The 21245-nt window shown below is 39.4% G+C and overlaps 1 protein-coding gene and 1 long non-coding RNA gene across 2 annotated transcripts in view; one reads left to right on the top strand and one right to left on the bottom strand.

The window, feature by feature from the left end:
• Positions 1 to 1073: 1073 nt before the first annotated feature.
• On the bottom strand, positions 1074 to 3059 carry LOC140224280 (uncharacterized). The gene is made up of 2 exons (XR_011899579.1): positions 1807 to 3059; positions 1074 to 1586 (listed from the first exon to the last, which is right to left on the bottom strand). It is a non-coding gene; the product is annotated as an uncharacterized lncRNA (long non-coding RNA).
• A 385-nt stretch (positions 3060 to 3444) lies between these two features.
• Positions 3445 to 21245, top strand: part of LOC109030546 (ras-like protein 1) — a 122549-nt gene continuing 104748 nt past the window's right edge. Inside the window, exon 1 of the mRNA XM_019041547.2 lies at positions 3445 to 3665. The gene's annotated coding sequence lies outside the window, so the exon portion shown is untranslated. The remainder of the gene's footprint in view (positions 3666 to 21245) is intronic.

The following is a 21245-nucleotide window of genomic DNA, read 5'->3' as shown; positions in this document are numbered from 1 at the left end:
CTAACTTCTTCATCCTTTGTGCTGTTTTGTAAGTGTCTTGATTATTTTCATTTTTTCGAGTTGGTGTGTTTTCGTTCTCACTGATTTAATTATTTCCTATATCTCTTGCAAATTTTACCGCTCCTCCCCCCCCCCCTCACTTCCCGCTTGCAGTTGCGACTACTGCCATAAGACCCGTATAAAACTTTTGAAGCTTTAAAATTATGACTATGACCGCGTTAGTGAGTTTGCTATTATCCATTTTTTCTAAGATCTATGCAGGGTTCGTCGAGCGACGCCGTTCAGACTAACTAACGGGGTACATTGTAACATGAATAGTCATACGCGGCGCGGGGCAGCGTGGCGCCTGCATGGCCGTGCAAACTTTCATTCACAAGCTCTTTCATTCATGAACGGAACGGTAGATGCGCGTAAAACTGGATCTTGAATGACCGCAGCGCGGCGCCACATTAATGGCTGCACAGTGCACTGCCCAGTTATTTAAGTGCAGTGCACCTCACTCAGACACGAATCTATTACCTACCCTTCATTAAATTTAACTTCCAGTCAATGCAAGGCTGCAAATAATATTTTGGAAATTAATAACTGAACTACTTTTTTTCAGAGCCTGAATGATACTGGTTTTGGTAGGAAATTTTACGGCTGATAGACATATCGTTAGTCTCCAGTTGAAATGTACTCATAATAGAAAATTGGTCCTAGCCTTAAGTTCTTTAGTCTTAAGTCAACTATTGTAAAAACATATGCATTATTCCGGCGCAAGGAGGCTAAGTTAATAAATTTAAAAAAAAAAAAAAAAAAAAAAAAAAAAACGGGGTGCTTAAAAATTACATACATGCATAAAAACCGCTTTCACAGCGCTTTCTGGCGCTCTGTGGCTGCAAAACATGTCTTGTAAAATACCTTCGTAAATTTTCACGCAGACGGAATTGCAATAAATGATGCTTAAAACCAGGCCCAACAGATAGAGCTTGTTTCAAAAATCATTGGAGCTTAAATTTTAGGTTGATTAATGAATCTTTCCGGTTTAGCTTAAAATAGACGTCAATGAGATAATAAGAGAAACCTACAACTTATTTAAGGGGTTGTTTATTTCTTTCTTTTTCCGTGTTCCTGCAAATAAAATCACAATACAATTTGCACAATGTTTAAAGAAATGTCTCGATTAGATCAAACAACATGCTACAATGAATTACTGTGCTGGTTTTGTTGAGTTCTGCTAATACCTTTGATTGGTAGTTATGAGTTTACGATTCTGTGCTCTTATGTTACCACAAAGTGAATTTCGCAAGAGCTGCACATGAACCGCCAAAAGTACGTCACTATTTTGTCCTTGTTTGATTTTTCTTTGCTGCCAAGCATCTACTTCTTCATTGCATTAGAGAAAGCTGCTCCTTATTTGCTGTATTTGCTGTTCTCAGCAGCATTTTATTTCTATGGTACTACAAAACCGCTCCACAACAACAAAACTACATCACGATCACAACTACACCTTTGTATATAGTCTACATTTTTCCACGAACAACGGCACCAACATCGTGGATAAAGACAAAATCAGCGTAAGTATCTTCAGATTTCTGGGCAACCTTTTTGCAGAAAGCGAATTTTATAATTAAAATGTTACTGCTTTCTCTTAGTTATAGTTTACTGACCTCGGTGACTTCATAAACTATAACTGAAAGAAGACATGGAAACCGTCACCCTGCAATAGTGGCGCATGCCATTCCAATCACGGTACATTCGGATCCAAAAATAGTGGAAAGTGGGAAGGGCACATGTAAACATGATAAAATGTAAGACCGTAACTTTATAAGCGCGAAATTTAGAATATCATGGGTCGGAGTGTCACGTTGAATATAACAGACGCAAGAGCGAAGTATAGCGCACCGAAACGTTTCTATATGGTTGATTTCGAATTTCAGGCGGCTCGGGGTTTTATAGCCTTGATGACGTCACCGGTCGTGAGACCACGTGAATCAATTTGACCAACCGGCTGTAATCATTGGAGTCCATCAGCTGCATTATCAGGAATGTGGCTTATGCTAGATTGTGGGTAGATGAACCAAAATGTTGAATCGGAACGGAAAATAAAAAAAAATTTGAACTTCCTAATCACTGGACTAAGAATGTACGGAGAATAAAGAACAGACAAGAAGGCATTCGTTATGAGGTTTTCAACATTCCTGATATATTTTAGGGGGCAGAACTGAGAGAGGAAACAAGAGTCGTCATTTGCACCACTTGCCACACGGTATCCCTAATGTGATAAATTTTAGGAGGAAAATTGCTACGATTTTCCATCTCCAATCATCAAAGAATCAGTGTCACACCCAAATTTTAGAGTTCTCTCTGCTCCCTATAACGCAACCGGCGCGGCGTAAAGAAGGCTCCGACCTCATGATGTCTCCGCCATAGAACGTTATATATTTATTATAATCGGAGGTTCGCCCTTAGGCACTATGCGGCCTAACCCTTGGAGAGCGCTTTGAGAGTTCGAGCCCTTTAAGGCCGGCTTTGCGAGACCTCGTACGGTTAATCTAAATAGAGCGGGTTCATCTATGGGGACTATCTCCTATCAATAGCCCGTCAAAGTAATGAAAGTAATCAACTACTGTTAAGTAATGAAAATCAGTCCGGTAGATCTTCAGAACGAACTGTGACAAAAAATGAAAATCTGAATATTTTAAAGGGAAGAATCCACAACTTCATCACGTAATATCCAAAACCCGTGAGTTCTTAATTCTCCTACATTTCGGTGGGTATGCAATTTTAGCTACGTATAAGTTGTAATAGTTGCATCCCAAATCATGCTCTAAAAATGTACCTAATCGAAAAGATATAGAAAGGGCATTTCTTGGTTGCGGTGTTTCCAGATCTCCGCTAACGTTTCATCCATTATGATCGCAGCAAATGTATGAAATGTATTGTAACCTTTACGAAATATTATTTTATTTTTACTATTTTCCAACTTTTATGAAATATTCTTTAACTTTTACTATTTTCTAACTTTTCCTAAGAAATGAAAATTTAAATTGTTTAAAAGGGAGAATCTACAACTTTATCACGTAATATACAAAATCCGGGGTCATTTTTCCAAAATCTGAAGTAAGTGGACTTATTAAGGGACTATATCTCCTGTCGGTTACTGCAAAAATCATAGAAATCGGTCAAGTAGAACGGTAGATCAAACTGTGTAAAAAAATAAAGATCAAGGGGACCCGAGATCTTAATGCCTTTTGCGCTCTCGGCCCTTTATCACCCTCACAGCCTCGCAAAATTTCATTAAATTTTTTTTAATATTTCACAATTTTTCTCGTTTCAATCTATTCCGAAGCCGATTAGCGCACGACACCGGAACGATTCGACTCTCGAACGAAGGGACGTTTTCCGCGCCATCGCCCGTCGGGCGTGGGGCATGCGCGTCGAGCACCTGGTCTCGCGCTATTTCAGTTCCCTTCAAATTCCGTTGCGGGGCTTTCAGTACTCCTGTGACACATCTCGCGCTGAGCCACGCCGACATTTTTCACCTTCACCGCGGGACTCGTAACTTCCGAAAGTATCGTAATTTCGAACTCGATCAATGACATCGATTTTTCACCTCTGAAAAGGGCCACCGGTAACGGCTGAGATTTGTTTCTACTGAGGTGTTTTCAAGAGGAGTAAAGGTAAGAGCTTTTAAGAGCTTCAATTTCAATTTGGATGAACGCTAAAAAGTACTATGTGCTAATGGATTACATCAAAAGGAATAATGTGCAAGATATTTGCGTGCTTTATGATTATTTGAATATTGATATATTTGCGAATTATTTGCAGATAGTTCTTTTTGAGTGATTATATCCGAATGTTTCGAGGCGTCTTCATTTTTTTGGCAAACGCACAATTTTGTTTGTTTGTTTGTTTTATTTTTCTGCGATCCACACGATTTCTGTCGATGCCGACACTTTCGATGTTTGTTCGGATATAAAACACGCATAACATAACATCTGCGATGTGAATTTTCGGGAAAGAATTTTGATGACTTCCGACACGGAAGATAAGATTTGTAGCTACAGAAAAAATTCTAAGCTAGTCACTGGACATCAAGTTGTAGTGACAAACTACCTGTGTAATAAGTAATAACTAAACAATCGATTATTACCTATTCAATGATATTTGGCGTCAATCAAGCAAGCTGTCCACAAAAATTACAAATTGAAGAATGCACAACAAAGAAATAAGGAACAGGTAAAATTTGTTTCATACGCGAAAGAGTATATCCAATTTTTACCAATTCATAGGGAGGTTCAATTTATCAATGAAAAATTTAAAGTAAATATAATCAAAGAAAGGAAAACACTTACGCCAACTAGGCTCCCTTTCATATTAAATTAACCGGAAAAATAATGTATCTGTTTTTTCCTTAGATGAATATCTAGTATCATTTCTACATTTTGGCATTTTCAATTCATACGTGGCAGAAATGGTAGTGCGGTAGAGCAGATAGGCGGAGGTGTTGTTAACCATGGGCTCTAAACACTGAAAAAGGTACAAATAAGAGATTCGCTTTTACAAAATTTGGAGAGGGGAAAGAAAAATTGAAACATTTTCCTAATAAATTCCGAAAATCTCAAACCATGTGGTATTTTTACATAGAATCCCCCTAATCTCGAAGAAAGTACTGTGAATGTAGAATCCTAAATACCTTGATGTTTGTAACTCATGGTTAAGACAAGCTAAAAGGACAGGAAGAGAGGGGAGACTAACCTTAAAAGAAAGAAGAAAACAAAAAAGCTCATGCGTAATCGAACATATCATGAGACTGCATAAAATTATTTACTTCAATCAAAATATTACTTTAATTTTTAGAAAAAAACTTGGGTTGAAACAATACATCTTATATCCCCCCCCCCCTCCAACCGTGCTCAAAGTAAAATTGGGAAGTAGACTCTCATTGACTTTGGCAATCCTTTTTTAAAAACCAATTTTTCGTGCGAAAACCCGGACTAATGATCGACACCACTCAATACAAACTTCAACTCTCTTGTCAATACAGGTGTTCTGAGCGTGCTGCGTTTTCCTTTCTGCACGGAAACCACATGTGCGTTTCATATTAAAGGATTTTGAACTTCACCGTCAAACAGCCTCCTCGAATACCTTTCCCTATAGATTACAGGCTGATGAAACCGATATTACCCCCATCTATTTTTTCGCTGAAACTTTAAGCGCTCCACCCAAATGCCTTACGAATGCCGCAAAGTGGATCGAGTCAATCAGAGAGATCGAACATCAAATTTTTTACTAAAACTGCAAATTTAGATGTTTATTCCATCAAATTTTAAATTTTAATGGGTGTTTCCGGAAGGAATTTCACGGGGAAACCAATGGAACTGCCTCAAAGCCTCAAGTTTGAGCCTCAAAGTTTTATATGAATGGAGTTACGAGCTTTTAAAGTTTCAAAGTTTTGTCTGACTTCAACGTTGCGCGTCTGCAGAATATATTAATCAAAGTTCGCTGCACTCTAGTCGAACTAAAATGGCCTCATGATCCATAAATGATCTCGCCCGTTTACTTTTTCTGACGTGCTAAGGGAAAATACCATATACGTGACTTGCCAAATTTACCTGATAAAATGTTTATTTTTGAAGGAAGTTATACAAATTTTACCTTGGAATTTTCAGGTAAATTACATTAAACTGCAAACAATATTGTCTGAAAAATTGGGCTTAAAATATTTATAAATTTCCCAGTAAATTCTATTTTAGCAAAGGAAACTTGGCAACGTCTGGGGGCTCTTTCGGCATTTTTCCTTAGCACGGCTGTATTGTAGACATCGATCATTCTAGCTTAGGTGACGACGAAAGTTCTAGGGAACCTCGATAATTTCCACAAAAAACAAATCCATTGCTAGAATAGCTGTTAGCCTTTTAAATTTATTTATTCATTGTAGAACTCTTAATAGTATGAAACGGTCATTCAAAAAATATCAAGAAAAAACGATCACCGATAAATTTGTGAAGAAGTATTTTGTCAGAAAAAAATTGAAGAAGTTGAAGTGGAGTTACTGCGTTTTAGCTGTGGAAGATAGAATAGCCTCTCAATTTCCCGAGGGAGGGGGATGATGGATGGGAGAATTACTGCTCATAGTTTACTGAAGTAGTAAGCAAGGCGACTCAAATACAACAGCTTTGGTTGTCAGACAAGCCATCACTTCATGCGGAGCGCGGGGCACCACTCGGAAATTGATTCGTAAAACCCTAGGTAAATCCTGGATTTACCCTTTACTCAAGAAAACAGGATGAGAAGGTGGAGAGAGGAAACAAGGGATAAATAGGAGGAGGATGACAGTCAACCGTCTCATATCTGGTAATATGAGCCAATTCAACGTTTCAACTATCTTAGTGGTATATGTGTGCGGTTTTGGAGCCATTCGCGCGACACACTCATATTCTCACATCGATGCAGAAAATTACGTATCGCTGAACATACAGGGTTATCCAAAAGTCACTGACCACCCCTGTAACTTTTTTCCAAATTGAGATAGAAGTTTGAAACTTTGGGAATGTTCCTCGGTCTAAAGTAGCAACTTTTTGGTCCCCCCAAAATTTTGGGGGGCGGCCCCCCTTAAGGGGGGCGGGGGCTAACTTTTTTTTTTCAAATGGCAACCCCCCCTTTGTGATACCTCATTCGAAAGATAATAAAAAAAGAAAATTTTTGGCGCAAACCGCAGGTCAAAATGTTCATTTTTGACAAAATGGCGGCCGGTCAAAGTTCTAAATGGCGGAAATTTGGCATCTCCGTTGTTTATTGACGGATTGGTGTGAAACTCGGAATTCTAGGGTTTTTTGAGGTGAGAAAAACGATTCTGGCATTGGTTTTCCAGAAAAGTCAGTCTTTTGCAAAATGGCGGCGGTCAAAATGGCGGCCTAGAGCGGGAAGTGGATATTTAGGCTGCATATCGTTGGATTTGCATGAAACTTGGTATCCGGGGGTATTTCGGCACGAGAAGAACGAATCTTTCATTGGATATCTGAAATTTTGACAAATTCCAAAATGGCGGCGGAAAAATTGCGGGAAATCAGTTTTACGGCTGTTTACCGATGGATTTGCATGAAATTCGATATCCTGGCGGTTTTTGGCTGGATTAAAAGGAATCTTTCATTAGATTCTTGAAATATCAAATATTTTCATGCTAATCCATCGGTAAACAGCCGTAAAACTGATTTCCCGCAATTTTTCCGCCGCCATTTTGGAATTTGTCAAAATTTCAGATATCCAATGAAAGATTCGTTCTTCTCGTGCCGAAATACCCCCGGATACCAAGTTTCATGCAAATCCAACGATATGCAGCCTAAATATCCACTTCCCGCTCTAGGCCGCCATTTTGACCGCCGCCATTTTGCAAAAGACTGACTTTTCTGGAAAACCAATGCCAGAATCGTTTTTCTCACCTCAAAAAACCCTAGAATTCCGAGTTTCACACCAATCCGTCAATAAACAACGGAGATGCCAAATTTCCGCCATTTAGAACTTTGACCGGCCGCCATTTTGTCAAAAATGAACATTTTGACCTGCGGTTTGCGCCAAAAATTTTCTTTTTTTATTATCTTTCGAATGAGGTATCACAAAGGGGGGGTTGCCATTTGAAAAAAAAAAAGTTAGCCCCCGCCCCCCTTAAGGGGGGCCGCCCCCCAAAATTTTGGGGGGACCAAAAAGTTGCTACTTTAGACCGAGGAACATTCCCAAAGTTTCAAACTTCTATCTCAATTTGGAAAAAAGTTACAGGGGTGGTCAGTGACTTTTGGATAACCATGTATAGAACCGTTGGGTCGACCCTTACGAATAGATTTTACTTGAATAGGATTCCATTTTCTTTCCTATTCAGATCACTTGCTAATTTAATCCTCCGGAGGTGAATTTATCTACACTGGTACTTGAAGGCGAATATTAGCACCGCTCCATCACGGACCTTACAGCTTCGTTAAAAAATTCGGATTTGCAACTTCTTTCTTCCTCTCAATATTCTCATGGGCAGGAATGTATAATTTTTTCGAGTATTTGTAATGAAAAGTCTCACGACGTCTTATACTTGCATTGGGCCATTATGACTTAGCCATCATTCTCAGAAATGCATGTAAAAGATCGGGCTCGTTAAACTTAAATTTATCCAGCCTCCAGTATTAACTTTAAAATACATGCGGTGATTAAATTCATCCATTGCCATGGAGAAAAAAAGTATGTTTTCTTGAAAATTAAATTCACCACTAAATGATGCACACGTTTTGCAACAGGCCACCCTGTATACGTTTATGGCGAGGCAAAGGTGGAAAAAGCCTTTTACCGCACTTTTAAGGTGGGTAAAGTCAATGTACCATCGTGTTATGCAAGGCAAGATACATCGACTTCAGACTGAGTAGATGGCTTTATCATTTGTTCACATGTTGCTGTATGAAATGTAAATATAGGGTTGTAATTTCCGTCGCATTTTCATCGAGGTGATCGACTGTGCCAAATTGTTCCGCGCAATCGAAATTTCTCTGTTTGATGAGTCAAAAACAATTTTATGATTTATAAATGACAATGAACTGACACCATAACCAATCAACATAGAATTTAGACTTGACATTTTGTCATTGTTTACATTGGAACTATCAATCTTCGATATTAAAACAATAGTGTGGCTACTAAAACAGTCTATTATTGGTCGGGCACCATCCTTCTGATTGATTCTCCAGGTTTTTCCATATCAGGACATGATACTGCCCGTAGCGGAATTATATCCCCATAATGGTGTCCCGATTTTGACAGGCCGTATCATTTTTAGCATGAAGAGAAATCCAACCTGCTGAAACTCCTGTCAGAATTAGGCACAGAATTAAATTCAGGAGCTCTGTGTGCAACAACAATGGCGTACCGAAGTGACACGCTGCCGCCCTGAGGAAAAATATCGTATGACCTTTCAGACGTTGCCAAATCTCCTTTCACAAATCACGCATTTTTGGGGAAATTTGGGAGTATTTTTCTTCCGATTTTCCAGAGAATTTCGTTTGTAATTTGATCTAAAGTGTCTAAAAATTTGAAGAGAAAACATCCATAATGGAGATGTTGCATGTGTGAGGGATTTGCGATTTGACTGTTGATTCTTATGTAAAAGTTCGCGAGAAACACGATGGTGCCACTGGTTTTCTCTGAATTCAACTCCCAAGCTCAAAAAAAGCTCTCAAGTTGAGGCCAAAATGGAGGGGATATCCCACGCTATCCTGAGAGTCCACCTCTACATCAAGACAAACACTCCATGCAAAGATAGGGAGCAAATACATTAGCAGGGTTGCCATGTTTCCAGTTTTGGAGTCCCCAAATAAAGTGGCAGCCCTATCAATGTATTTGCTCCCTATCTTTGCATGGAGAGTTTGTCTTGATGTAGAGGTGGACTCTCAGGGTAGGGTGGGATATCCCCTCCATTTTGGCCTCAACTTGAGAGCTTTTTTTGAGCTTGGGAGTTGATTTCAGAGAAAACCAGTGGCACCATCGTGTTTCTCGCGAACTTTTACATAATAATCAACAGTCATAATCGCAAATTCCTCACACATGCAACATCTCCATTATCTTCATGGATGAATTTTTTCTGAGAGGCAATTCGGCAACATTCGAATGCTCTTACGACGTTTTTCAATATTGAGGCACCAGGCGTCTGTGTCCGTCAAGCGCGGCGCGGCGTCATCATACATCATTATCAGTCGGGCGCGCCTTTCATGAGAATGAATTTTCCACCTGCAGCTTCTCACACGCTCCGTGACACCCCGCGCAGAGTGAGTGCAGTCGTGGTTCAGCGCCTCTTCCAGTGGCGAGGCGTGAATGATCGACTATCGATAGTCCCCATTGGAAGCTGTGAAGAAGAATCGATTATTACGATGCCCTGATAACCGATCCTTCTCCATAGGTTTAAATGACGGACCAATCGATACATCGCAAAGCACGCCACGCCACTGGCCTCTTCATCTCGCTCCAGTGTCGGGATGGGGGAGGTTGGATGATCGATTATCGATATGTCCCCATTGGTAGCTGTGAAAAAGAATCGATTATTACGATGCCCTGTGAATCGACCCTTCTCCATAGGTTTAAATGACGGACCAATCGATATATCGCAAAGCACGCCACGCCACTGGCCCCTTTATCTCGCGCTCCAGTGTAGGCGAGGGGCAGGTTGCGCCGCAATTTGTTGTACTTTATCAGGCTGCGTCTGTCTGATCGTGAGTGGCGGTTTCGGATTCATTGACAGCTATCACGGGTGTGTTGTCCTCGTAAGGGCGACTGATTGAAGGGCGCCGCAGAAGGGAAGGTTCAGTGGGGTTTCCGGGGAGAACCATTTAAAAATTGAAATTGCACGGAGGCTCGGGGCGGAAACGGATTATGAAATTTTTAGGCTGAAGATTGCCTTTTAATTCTTAACATATCTATTTCAGGATCATTTGTAAAGTTTTGAGGAAAATTTTCTCTCTTTTCCATCCTCCAGGGAAACTGTTGGTAACAATTGAGGGGCTTGGAAGACAAGACGCATAAGTGCTGTTTTTGAAAAAATTGAGGTAGTAACGATTTGAAGTAAAACTAGCCTTGACGCACATTCTGTGAAAAATTCGCTCCCAAATTCCAATTTTTAAGCATAAAAAATTCAGGTTGAACTGTTTTTCCATCATAGTGATCCGTGTAATTTCGAAACTTCAAACACGTACTAGAAACAGCAAAAACTGCACTATACGCCTTGTAATCCAAGCCCCTCAATTAAGAAATTGTCAATGGGTCAGTTGTGCTGGTCATAGAATCGTGTTTTGATGTTTATTTTTTGTAGATTAGCTAACAATAATAAGATTCGTCCAAAAAGCAACTTTCTACGTTCAATATCAATCGAGATATCGCGCTTTGAAAAATTCGTTTAATGATGTCATCCCCACCGCGGTAGTGACACCCGTGGTTTCTTCCACCTTTCTCCCATATGTCAGGAAGACACACATTTTCACTAGTCACTCAACGTGAAACTCGGATGTAGCAAGACAGAAGAAACTAATGATTGTTTTTTCTTAGTAATTTTAACCAATTAAATTAATCAATATGCAACGTATTTGGTCAGTCTATCTGCAAAGTAAAAACGACACTTAGGTATTTTTTTAACAAAAATATGTATGCATATACTAATTATATGCATGTTTTTCCTCGTTCCCTTCTTTTTCAAAACGTGACACCCCCGCGCAGAAACACGGAGAAAAAATTGCGCGTCAAATACACCTATGTCCCCATCATGATGACCCGCATTCATCGGCAGGTATATCATCATCATTGTTTGGTCGGAAACTCACGAATTTAGTTTCCCCTAAACCAGATTGTTTTGAACCTCGTGGTTTTATATGCCCCATAACTTATTGTCACATAATTGCTTCAGCGGTTTTTGATGGCAAACTGCCCGGAGATTTGCCTCTATCCCTCTTATCATAAACAAATGCACGTCAAATGGACGACGCTGAGGATCAGGCCGTGGATGTTCTGGGATTCTGTTGACATGGGTTTGAAGAAACGTTTTTATTCGTTGTGGTTGTTTTCATTTACAGTAGTGTGCAGAGAACTGTGGTCAGACGTAAGTTGCACAGGAAGGGTTCGACTAATAAAATGTCAATGAATATTTCATTTGAGCACGCATTTGAGCCGTTATCGTAAATAAACGAATTTTTCACTTGCATATTTTTAGATGACACTCAGGAGATAAGAATCGTTGAAGGACAGTTCCCACTCAGTGAGATTACCTTTTTCTCGATAATCAAACTTGCTCCTTACAAGAGGCGCCTTACAAAGGGTGCATAACTTGCCATTTAAAATATTTAACCCATTCTGCCGTACTAAGGTAAAACGCCGTATAAGCGTTCAGGTGTTGTCAAAGTTCCTCTAGCAAATCATGAATTTTCGGGAAAATTTGGAAATGTTTTTCTTCCAATAATTTATCGGAGAATTTTATTCGTAATTAGATCTAGAGTGTCTGAAAAGAGAAAGGAAAACTATTCATAATTTTCTTTAAAAATACATTTTTTCTGAGAGGAAATTTTGGCAGCACTCGAATGCTCATAGGACGTTCTTATTTAGCACGACAGCATCGTTAGTGATAGAGTGAGTTCCATTGTGCTTGCAATATACAGAGAGAAAATATACGTTTTTGTTAGGCTCTTTCTTATAAATTCAGGTCATTGCATTCGTAGTCAGTCAACATCAACAATGTTCCATGTCTCTCGCCTGAAGTAAAAGAATTCCGTACCTTGAAAACGTGGGAGTCAGCTCTTATAAACAGGCTAGCGCGCGGAATAAATAATGTCTCTCAAGTTCAATTCTTACCTTTTAATTCAGTCTTTGAGTGGGCACGCGCGAGTGTTGCGGGTTGCCGGTCGAGTTGATGAAGGCGCGCCGTATCAATCATCGAGTGTCACTTTAAGTTAGGGCCACGGCCCAAACTCGACCGGATATTGGGCCGGTGTTAGTGACGGAGATTAAAACACCCGACTCAGGACAAGGAAGTCTCGTTCTCGGATGTTTTCGGTTCCCTGCACACAGATCTTCTGCTCTCGTCGACTCACGGTCATGGAAACTGACGGAATTTTCAGCCGTCTCGTTTTTGATAGCTTTTTTTTCGGCGCAGTGCGCTTACTACGCCACCCCCGGGTAGGGTAAGGCGTGATGGTCGACGGTTTCTGCTGGGAGAAGCATCACTTCCTTACCCCTCTCGCCTACTCGTCAATTTTCCATTTCTGCTGTTGTTAGGTCGGCTATAGAAAGGAACATTTTAGAATCATCACGGGGAATGAAGGTCTTTTGTGGGAAAATGAGGATGGGAAGGCTTGTTTTTGAGGATTTCATACAGCGACGATTAGAGTATAGTCAGTATGGTTCATCACCTTTATCGCTATTTAATTTGCATCGAATATTTTTTTCTATTTTTTTTTTTTTTTTTTTTTTTTTTTTTTTTTTTTTTTTTTTTTTTTTAAAAAAAACTGTAGAGTGTTGGATTTAAATTTTTTAACAGACACTCACAAATTTAGGAAAATGTTCTTTCAAAGTATCGAAGGAAATTTCTCTAAAATATAAGACAAACGGAACCAACCCAACGTGGAAATAGATCAAAGATAAAGACGGCTACTGATGACGGCGCAGAGATACAACTATTCGTGCTTGATGGATATCCGTGTTGCATTTGCAAAATTGAAGGCGTCATGGCGCGAGGTATGAACTCGCAATGCTCCGCTATATGCTGCCATTGAGATGTCTCTCAGATTCGGTAGCAAAGTTAAAAAGCCCAATTACGTCTCTCCTATTCTCTGCTGTGTTGCTCACATAGCTTTTGAAGCACCACTACAAACAAGACAAACGGAACGAACACAATATGGATATAAAGCAAGGAAAAGGACTTGAGTTGACGACGGCGCAGAGATACATCTATTCGTGCTTCATGGATGTCCGTGTTGCATCTGCAAAATTGAAGGCGCGATGTCACGGAGCGTAAACTCTCGGTACTCGATTCTACGCTGCCAATGATGTTTCGTTTAAATTAGGGAGTAAAGTTAAAAAAATGAGGCCGAAACATGTCTCTCCTATCTTCAGCTGTGTCGAAACTCGATTATTTTTCTTTAATTTTTAAGTTTTTTTTTGTCCGGTTATTTTTTTAGAATTTATATGTGGGCATACAAAAGGCTTGTAGGTATTGGCCTCATAATTCCCCAAAAAGAGAAAAGGTGGTCAGTTTGACCCAGCTTGAGATTTCTAAGGGTAGTTGTAAAAAAAAAAAATCTCTAAAACTTTTTTTTTTATTTTTTTTTTTCAAGTTGATGTCTGATATTTTTTCGGAGATGTATTTGTGAACCGTTATTTAAAGCTCGAATGTACCCACCCAATGCGACCCGCGTTTTTAGCAAGCCTCGGGTCAATTCCCCATTACATGTCGACGAAGATGCTGCGCAACTAAAGGCTGGGAAGCTGTGTCAAGAATGGGCAGCGAGTTGTCTCTCGGCGGGAAAATGGGGACTTGACGTTAGCGCACGACTTTTCCTCTTTGCCTGGGCTGAAAAGCATCATCGACACTCGTAAACTGTGAAAGCCAGTGGCGTGGCGTGCTTTGCGATGTATCGATTGATCTGCCATTCAAACCTATGGTAAAGGATCGATAAGCCGGGTGTTAGCAGCGATCACCTTAATAATCGATTCTTGACCGTAGCTTCCAATGGGGGAAATATCGATAATCGATCATTCACGTCTCGCCACTGGTGAAAACGGGTGTGAGCCTCCGCAGCGAAATCAATCAAAATAAATGGGAGGCGCACTCAAAAGCCGTCGCGTCGGCGGGAAAATGCGAAAGAGAAGAACGTGTAAAATGAACTCGGGAATCAATTCATTACCCTCCGTCAGTCGATCCAGAGTATCCCGTTCATTTTTACGGTTATGAGCGGCCTCCCGAAGTCCCCACGGAGTAGGTGTCGTCTTTTCCGCCGTGATTTTTTAAAAACGTCCTAAGAACACCCAAATGTTACTGAGATTCCCTATAATGACATAGTCATATTTGGCGACCGCGTTTGGCAGAAAGGAACCAAGCCACATCAGCTATTGGCAAATTTAACTGGGCAATTTAATTTTTTACAAGAGAGAGTTTGTACGAATTCCTTTGAAAATTTGAAGGCATTTGCTTCGAACTGTGCAGAAAATTCACGGAAATTTGAACAAGAATCCGCACAAACTTTCTCTTGTAAAAAATTACATTGCCCAGTTAAAGGCTTGGTTCCTCCCTGATTAACGCGGTACATTCAAGGAGAGCTATGAACATTTTGCCTTAAAAATTTTCAGAGATTGCAAGTGAGAGTGCGGAAAAATATCCATAAGGTTCCAGAAAATTATTATTTAACAAAATATATTTTACAACGTCCAAAGGCTCATACGACGTTTTTTCTAAGCACGGCTGTCTTTCCTGCTCTGAAAGGGTTAACAAAAATGTCTGTAATGAAGTTATTGCTCGCTTTGCGGAGGGATTAGTGAACAGTGTCCTCACTAATTTAATCAAATTAAACTTGTAAAGGGCCTAGCTAAAAACGGCCATTTTAGTCCCTCGGGTACTCGGGAATTCCATCGATATACGACTAAACTAAAAGCTCATGACGAGTCACGCTTATGGTAAAATTTTCAGCCGGAGTTTTAGGTTGATTTTAGTGATTCAACATTGCAAAGTTTACACTGCTCAGTGCTCAGCATGAAATAATGCTTAGTATGTGGTTAAAGAGAAACTTCGCATTACTGCATTTCTAAAACCAGCTCTAAACTCAAGCTACAAATTATGCCAAATACTTCTTTCATTACAAGGTATTATTCAGCATATCTAATTTTAGTTCATTTGGCCAACTGAGATTTTCAGTCTAGATAACGAAGCTTTCAACTGGAGGGTCATTTGGAATTGTTGACTTCGATTACGTCAATTTTTCTGTCATTGGCCTCTCATTATTAAAATACATACCTCGCTTCATTACAAGCAATTGAAACATTTTAAAAAATAAATATGTGAAAGATAAATCAACTTGATTAATACTTATTGCTTTAACTGACGTTCGTTCTCATCTAAGATTCCATCACGTATTACCAAACTGTAAACCGCTAAACCAGAAAATGGAAAAAGTTTGATGAAGATATATTGTTAAATCAATTTTTTTCTTTTTGTCCAAGACCTACACTGCCGTGCTAAGGAAAATCGGCGTATGAACATTCGAGAGTTGCCAAATTTCCCTTGATAAAACACGTATTTTTTACGACATTCATGCACATTTTTCTTTGACATTTTCAGATGTTTTAGATTAAATTGCGTACTAAATTTTCTGAAAAGTTTGGAAAAAAATATTCGCAATTTCGCAGTATTATAAGCTTTTATCGAAGGAAACTTAGCAATGTCTGAAGGCTCATACGGCGTTCTTCCTTGGCACGGCAGTACAGGGGCTGATTAGAAAGTAAAAGTAAAATAAAGAACTCAGAAACTCGGCGCCTTAAAAGTATTGATAGGCAATTTGCAACACTGGTCAAATATCCTTTTACCTCTCAAAGCTCCTCGCTGTCTGCATGGACTAGCGACAGCTCGGGTCTATTTTACGAGGAGCAAATTGTTTTTCTGCTCGGTCAAGAGGAAAAATGAAATTAAGTCGGCAAAAGCTTTTAAATTTGAAGCGAAAGCTCAGAACTGCGTGGCATTTACGACAAGCGCTTCCAATAAACACAAACAAAATAAATTGCGAATGGACGCTTTACAGTTGCAACAGTTTGAAGTGTTAATAAACAAAATGTTTTGATGGAAACATTATAAGCAAACTTTTGATTGTTCCTAGTTCTTTTATATTTTTGTTGACGATTAGGTTGCTTCCGCGATCGTGCGATTTCTGAATCGATATTTCCGGTTGAACCTCAAAAATAGCAATACTGAAAAAAAATGTATGAGTGTGATAAAAGTGTCTCTGAATCTCAATAAAGCTACAGTGCGTATGGCTAATGAAATTGTTTGTGTGTTTACGATGTTGAACGCTTTCTGACATACTATTTGAAAAGAATTTCATGAAATATTTTTTTTCATTCCGTGTAACGCTTTTAGACTCTGTGAAATATTATTTAATAATTTCAGGGTTTATTTTATTTTCTCCATCTATCCAATTGCTGCGATTTTCCATAAATACCATGAAAACATGGATGATTCTGTAAAATTTGAGAGTAATGATGAGTAATGAAACCTAATTTTCGCCCCGCTTAAAAATAAATAACACGCTTTATTTAGACAATTAATAAAAAAATGGACAAAACCAACCATAAAAAGTAGTATGTATGTATAATCCTAAATTAATACGGTAAGTAACTTGGTACGTATAATACATTTTAGTTCGGAGAAGTGATGGCCTTATCCTTAGAGGGCTTATCTGCATAATTTTGGCTTGATATACGCACCTGCAGGTTTGGGATGTTGGGTGTGAATTTTTCCACATAATTATGATGTGCGTTGGACATGGCGCAGGGCGAAAGTAAAAATATTACGATCACTCTCAATATTTAACAATATTTTTTCCAAAACGTCTCTAATGATTTTACTTTCAAGCATAGAGGCCTTAAATTCACCGCGTCACGTGTCTCGACTTAGCCTCATGGACTAATTCTTGGATTTCAAGGCCAGTACATCTTCCCCAAACCGCGAAATAGCGACAGGTTAAAAGTAGACATTTGATTGGCCATCCGAAGGTCGAGGTATTCAGCACTCCTTTCTGATTGGTCTGCTGTCCTAATGACGTCAACTCCATTGCACACCGAGGGCGAGACAGAGCTGGAGCACATCACCCGCACAACGTTATCAATTTTTCAGAAAAAATCCACCCACCATGCGCAGGTTGTAATAGGGGAAAATCGGATATTTTTCCGCGGAGTGGCAACGTCGCTTTGAAATGACAACCGAGTGACGTCCAGCCCACTTTTCCGCACTGACGCACAGTGGATCGAGTCAGTAGGAGAGGTCGGACAAAATTTGGAAACTTTAAACGCTTATAACTCCGTTTATACAAGACTTTGAAGTTCTAAAAGTGGTTCCATTGGTTTTCTCGTGAAATTTTCTTCAAGATGCACCCCTTACAGTCGAAAATGTGACGAAATGGACATAAAAAATTGCAGTTTTAGTCAAAAATTTCATGTCCGATCTCTCTAATTGACTCGATCCACTGTGTGACGGGAGCGACGGAGCGTCGAGCCGGGAGGCCAGGGAAAGACGAAAACAGACTCTCGCACGACTAATGCAGAACCGCGTACCTCCCACCCAATCCCTACGCAAATCCGTCGTTTTTCCACAGCGCGACAGAACAAGCCGAAAGTAACGAACTATAAAATGGAGAGTGAGAGTAAGTAATGTGTACCTACCGTACCTGGTCCCAGAGACGTGGGCGGAGACCATCTGGCCAGAGGGAGGGGGAGGAGAGGGTTTCGGAAAATGTAGAGACCGATTTGGAGGATGGCCAAAAATATATGACTGAGAGAAACGTAGCCGGATCGAGTGGTTATTATCCTCGCATTGGCTCATCCTAAAAAAAAGTTGCAGGGTTATAGCTTGGAGGATGCAAGAAAACATGCTGCATACAAAAAAGGACCTTTACACGAAAAGCTAGACACCTAAAAAAATGAAAAAAATTGAGCCTGTCGCGTGAGAAGGATACTCGTTAATTAGTTGCTCAGATTCCTGCGGTGCTCAAGTTATCGCCGGATACTATTAATACTGCGTGCGAAGAACATCCACAGTCGTTTGTATTTAAAAAAAAAAACAGATCTCACCTAAAAGGAAGGAACCAACCAAAACCTATCGCATTAGTAGGGAAGAATCACTTGGTTTAAGAGCACATTAGATGAATTTTCTTGTAATGCCCTCATTTGAGTGGATTGTTTTAAAAAATAAACCTCGCAATTGATTTCAATCATTCGTTGGTACAATCAAAATAATTCTTTTTTTTTGTCAATTTTTGTAACAGCTGTTGATGCTATCCAGTGGTCTCACAATCAGTGCTTTGATGTTTTTAAAAAAATCTGATCGGATTCCCCCTCCCCTTCAAATGATTGGAAATTGGATTTGCACAAAAATGTCCCCTACCAGTAAATCTGTTGTTATAATGTAGATCACCTATGTGAAATTATTTTTGATACCTGCAATTTTATAGAGAATATGTTTCGTATTTTACCACGAAATTATAGAAAAATTCCTTTTATCCCCCCTTTTACTTCAGCGAAAAAACTCGACAAAAGAAGTTCAGAGATTCCAAAAGCTTTGGAGAGCTATTTTTCAATCCAGATCATGTATTCGGTGAGCAATTTTTTATAACTATACTGATACAAACACACTAACATATTGTTATAAATGCACGAAAATACTGGTATTCCATCACACAACTATACAATTGACAATTGCATCAGCAAATTTTACCAAGTTTTTCCTTACGGTATTCCACATTCAATAATCAGCACACACACACAAACATCCACCCTCACACACATACAGGGCAATCACAGGGCAACCTTAAAAAAGGAACGTTTCAAACCGACTTGGCATCAACTCAGTCGATCACTTCTCCCAACCGGTGTTCGCGCCTGTAATTTTCGTTTCTGCAAACAATATTTGTTTGATGAGATAATTAATCATTTACGAGCGGCTTGGACTCTCTGAGACGCAGCAGCAAAGCGCAGTGCTACACTGCGCCACTCAGAAGACGAAGCGCCTTGCCATCCGCTGATACTATCCCACACAACGTAAGAGGCTGAATAGTTGCTCAAAGACATTCTTGAAGGCGCGTCATGAGAGAGCGTCTTTCGAGATTCCGAGTCCTACCGAGGAGTAAAATGAGAATTTATTTCTGACGCTTTGCATGAAAACAAGCGAGCTTAAAATAAGGGACCGAAATTATTCATGGACGAACTTCTCATGGAGTTAAAATACTTTAAAATAGTGAAATTAACGATAAATGTCAAGCAATCAAGATGAAGGATCACACAATAAATGTCGGAAAAAATACTTATTTTCTTCAATTAAAATAGATCTAAGTTTGAATGGCGGGTTGTGGATTTCCTGAAGCAATGACCAAAGTGCAAACCACGTATTTCTATCGCGATGTTTCATAGTGTCCGCTTTTATTTTATTTTTTCGGGAAGAGACAAGCTAACTTTATAGCTTGAAATTTTTACAGGATATTCTGTTAATGGGTGAGAAATATATCAAGGAAGTTTCCGATGAATTACGTATTGACTAGTTTTTCAAGGAAACCATGAAGTATGACAGGATCTGCAATGTCGGAAACGGTTTCGCTCTATGGCCATCGAATTTATTTCAATGACACACTAAATTTCTTCCTTAGGCCGCTACAGGATGCTGTGCAAATAAGGTAAAGTCCTGCCAATGGACTGTTGTCTAAGTAGACCATGAATCTTAATTTTTTAATTTCCCTTGTTTAATTTAATTTAATTTTTAATTTTCCCTTTTTAATTTTACAGTTAAATAAAATATTCATGTTAACAACTATCGTTTCAGTAAGTAAACTTGCCATCCATAAACTACCTCTCGCTGGGCTTCGAAATATTATACCTACACCTGTTCCCTCGTCATCTGTCAAGCTAGATCTGACCTCCCTCTCCCCTTCTTCCCGATCCCCAATTTAAGACGCAGCAAAATTTCTAATTATGAGCCCTAATAATGTGAGGGTGAGATTGGATCCGTGCCTAGCGAGCGATCATGTACAATTAGACTAGCATTTAACTCTAGCCTGTTGATTTCTTGTTATTATTTTCGTCACGCCACAATTTGCCTGTTTTTTAAACTCAATTATCAATAGTCCTTCGAAACATTTTCAATTACATAAAATGAGCTGCACTGCGCACGGAAGTTTGAAAACTTGAAGTTGATCAAAACTTTCACCCACTCCTCTATTAAATTTACCTTTACTGAGCAACTTTCCTCAAAGACTTATGATTACTTCATTTCCGGACCAAGCTGCTCATCATGGATGCAAATTTCCTTTTGGAGAAACTAATATCTGTAGAAATTAAAAAGGATACTCAGCTGCTACTATCACGGTTATATGATTTATTTACATTTGGAAAATATATGGAAAAGAAGGGGGACCTCAGTTGAAAAAAGTTGAAGCGAGTGCTTCAATTTAAGCAAACGGAATCAAGTTGACTGCAGTGTTGCCAAATGTTTGCGTATATTGATTTCTTTCCTTTACTTGATACTAGGCGATCCGTCCCCTGGCCGCTACGCGGCCCAACCCCCGGGTGCTGCGCGCCCCCAAAGAGGGCGAAAGTCAAAGGATCGTCAAAATCGCCCGAACGAAACAAATTGAAATTGTCTAAAGTAAATTAAGCATTAGAAAAGACATACCTCATCGACAACTAACAGCAAATCAAAAAAGGACTTTGAACTCCCCTTCCTGACTCCAGCCCATCGGCCGTCTTAATTCCCTTCGTCACCCCGTCCATTGAGCGTCTTAAAAATGATTTTATTAGAATAGAGAGGACGAAGATTAAAAAAAAAAAAAAAAAAAAAATAAAAGAAGAAAATCACATAAATTAACTGCCCATTTTTCAACAAAACACATAAACCTCTAGTTGTTGAAGCTAAATGTGTAACTATACTATAAGTAATTAAACTATCTGTAAAATTTATAAGTGATACAAACGTGGACCGGGATTTTTTTGGGTTTTTTTCA

This window comes from Bemisia tabaci, chromosome 3 (genome assembly GCF_918797505.1).
Source record: "Bemisia tabaci chromosome 3, PGI_BMITA_v3".
NCBI lineage: Eukaryota > Metazoa > Arthropoda > Insecta > Hemiptera > Aleyrodidae > Bemisia > Bemisia tabaci.
The sequence above is the reverse complement of the archived record's forward strand: the minus strand, read 5'-3'. Positions and strand labels throughout refer to the sequence as shown.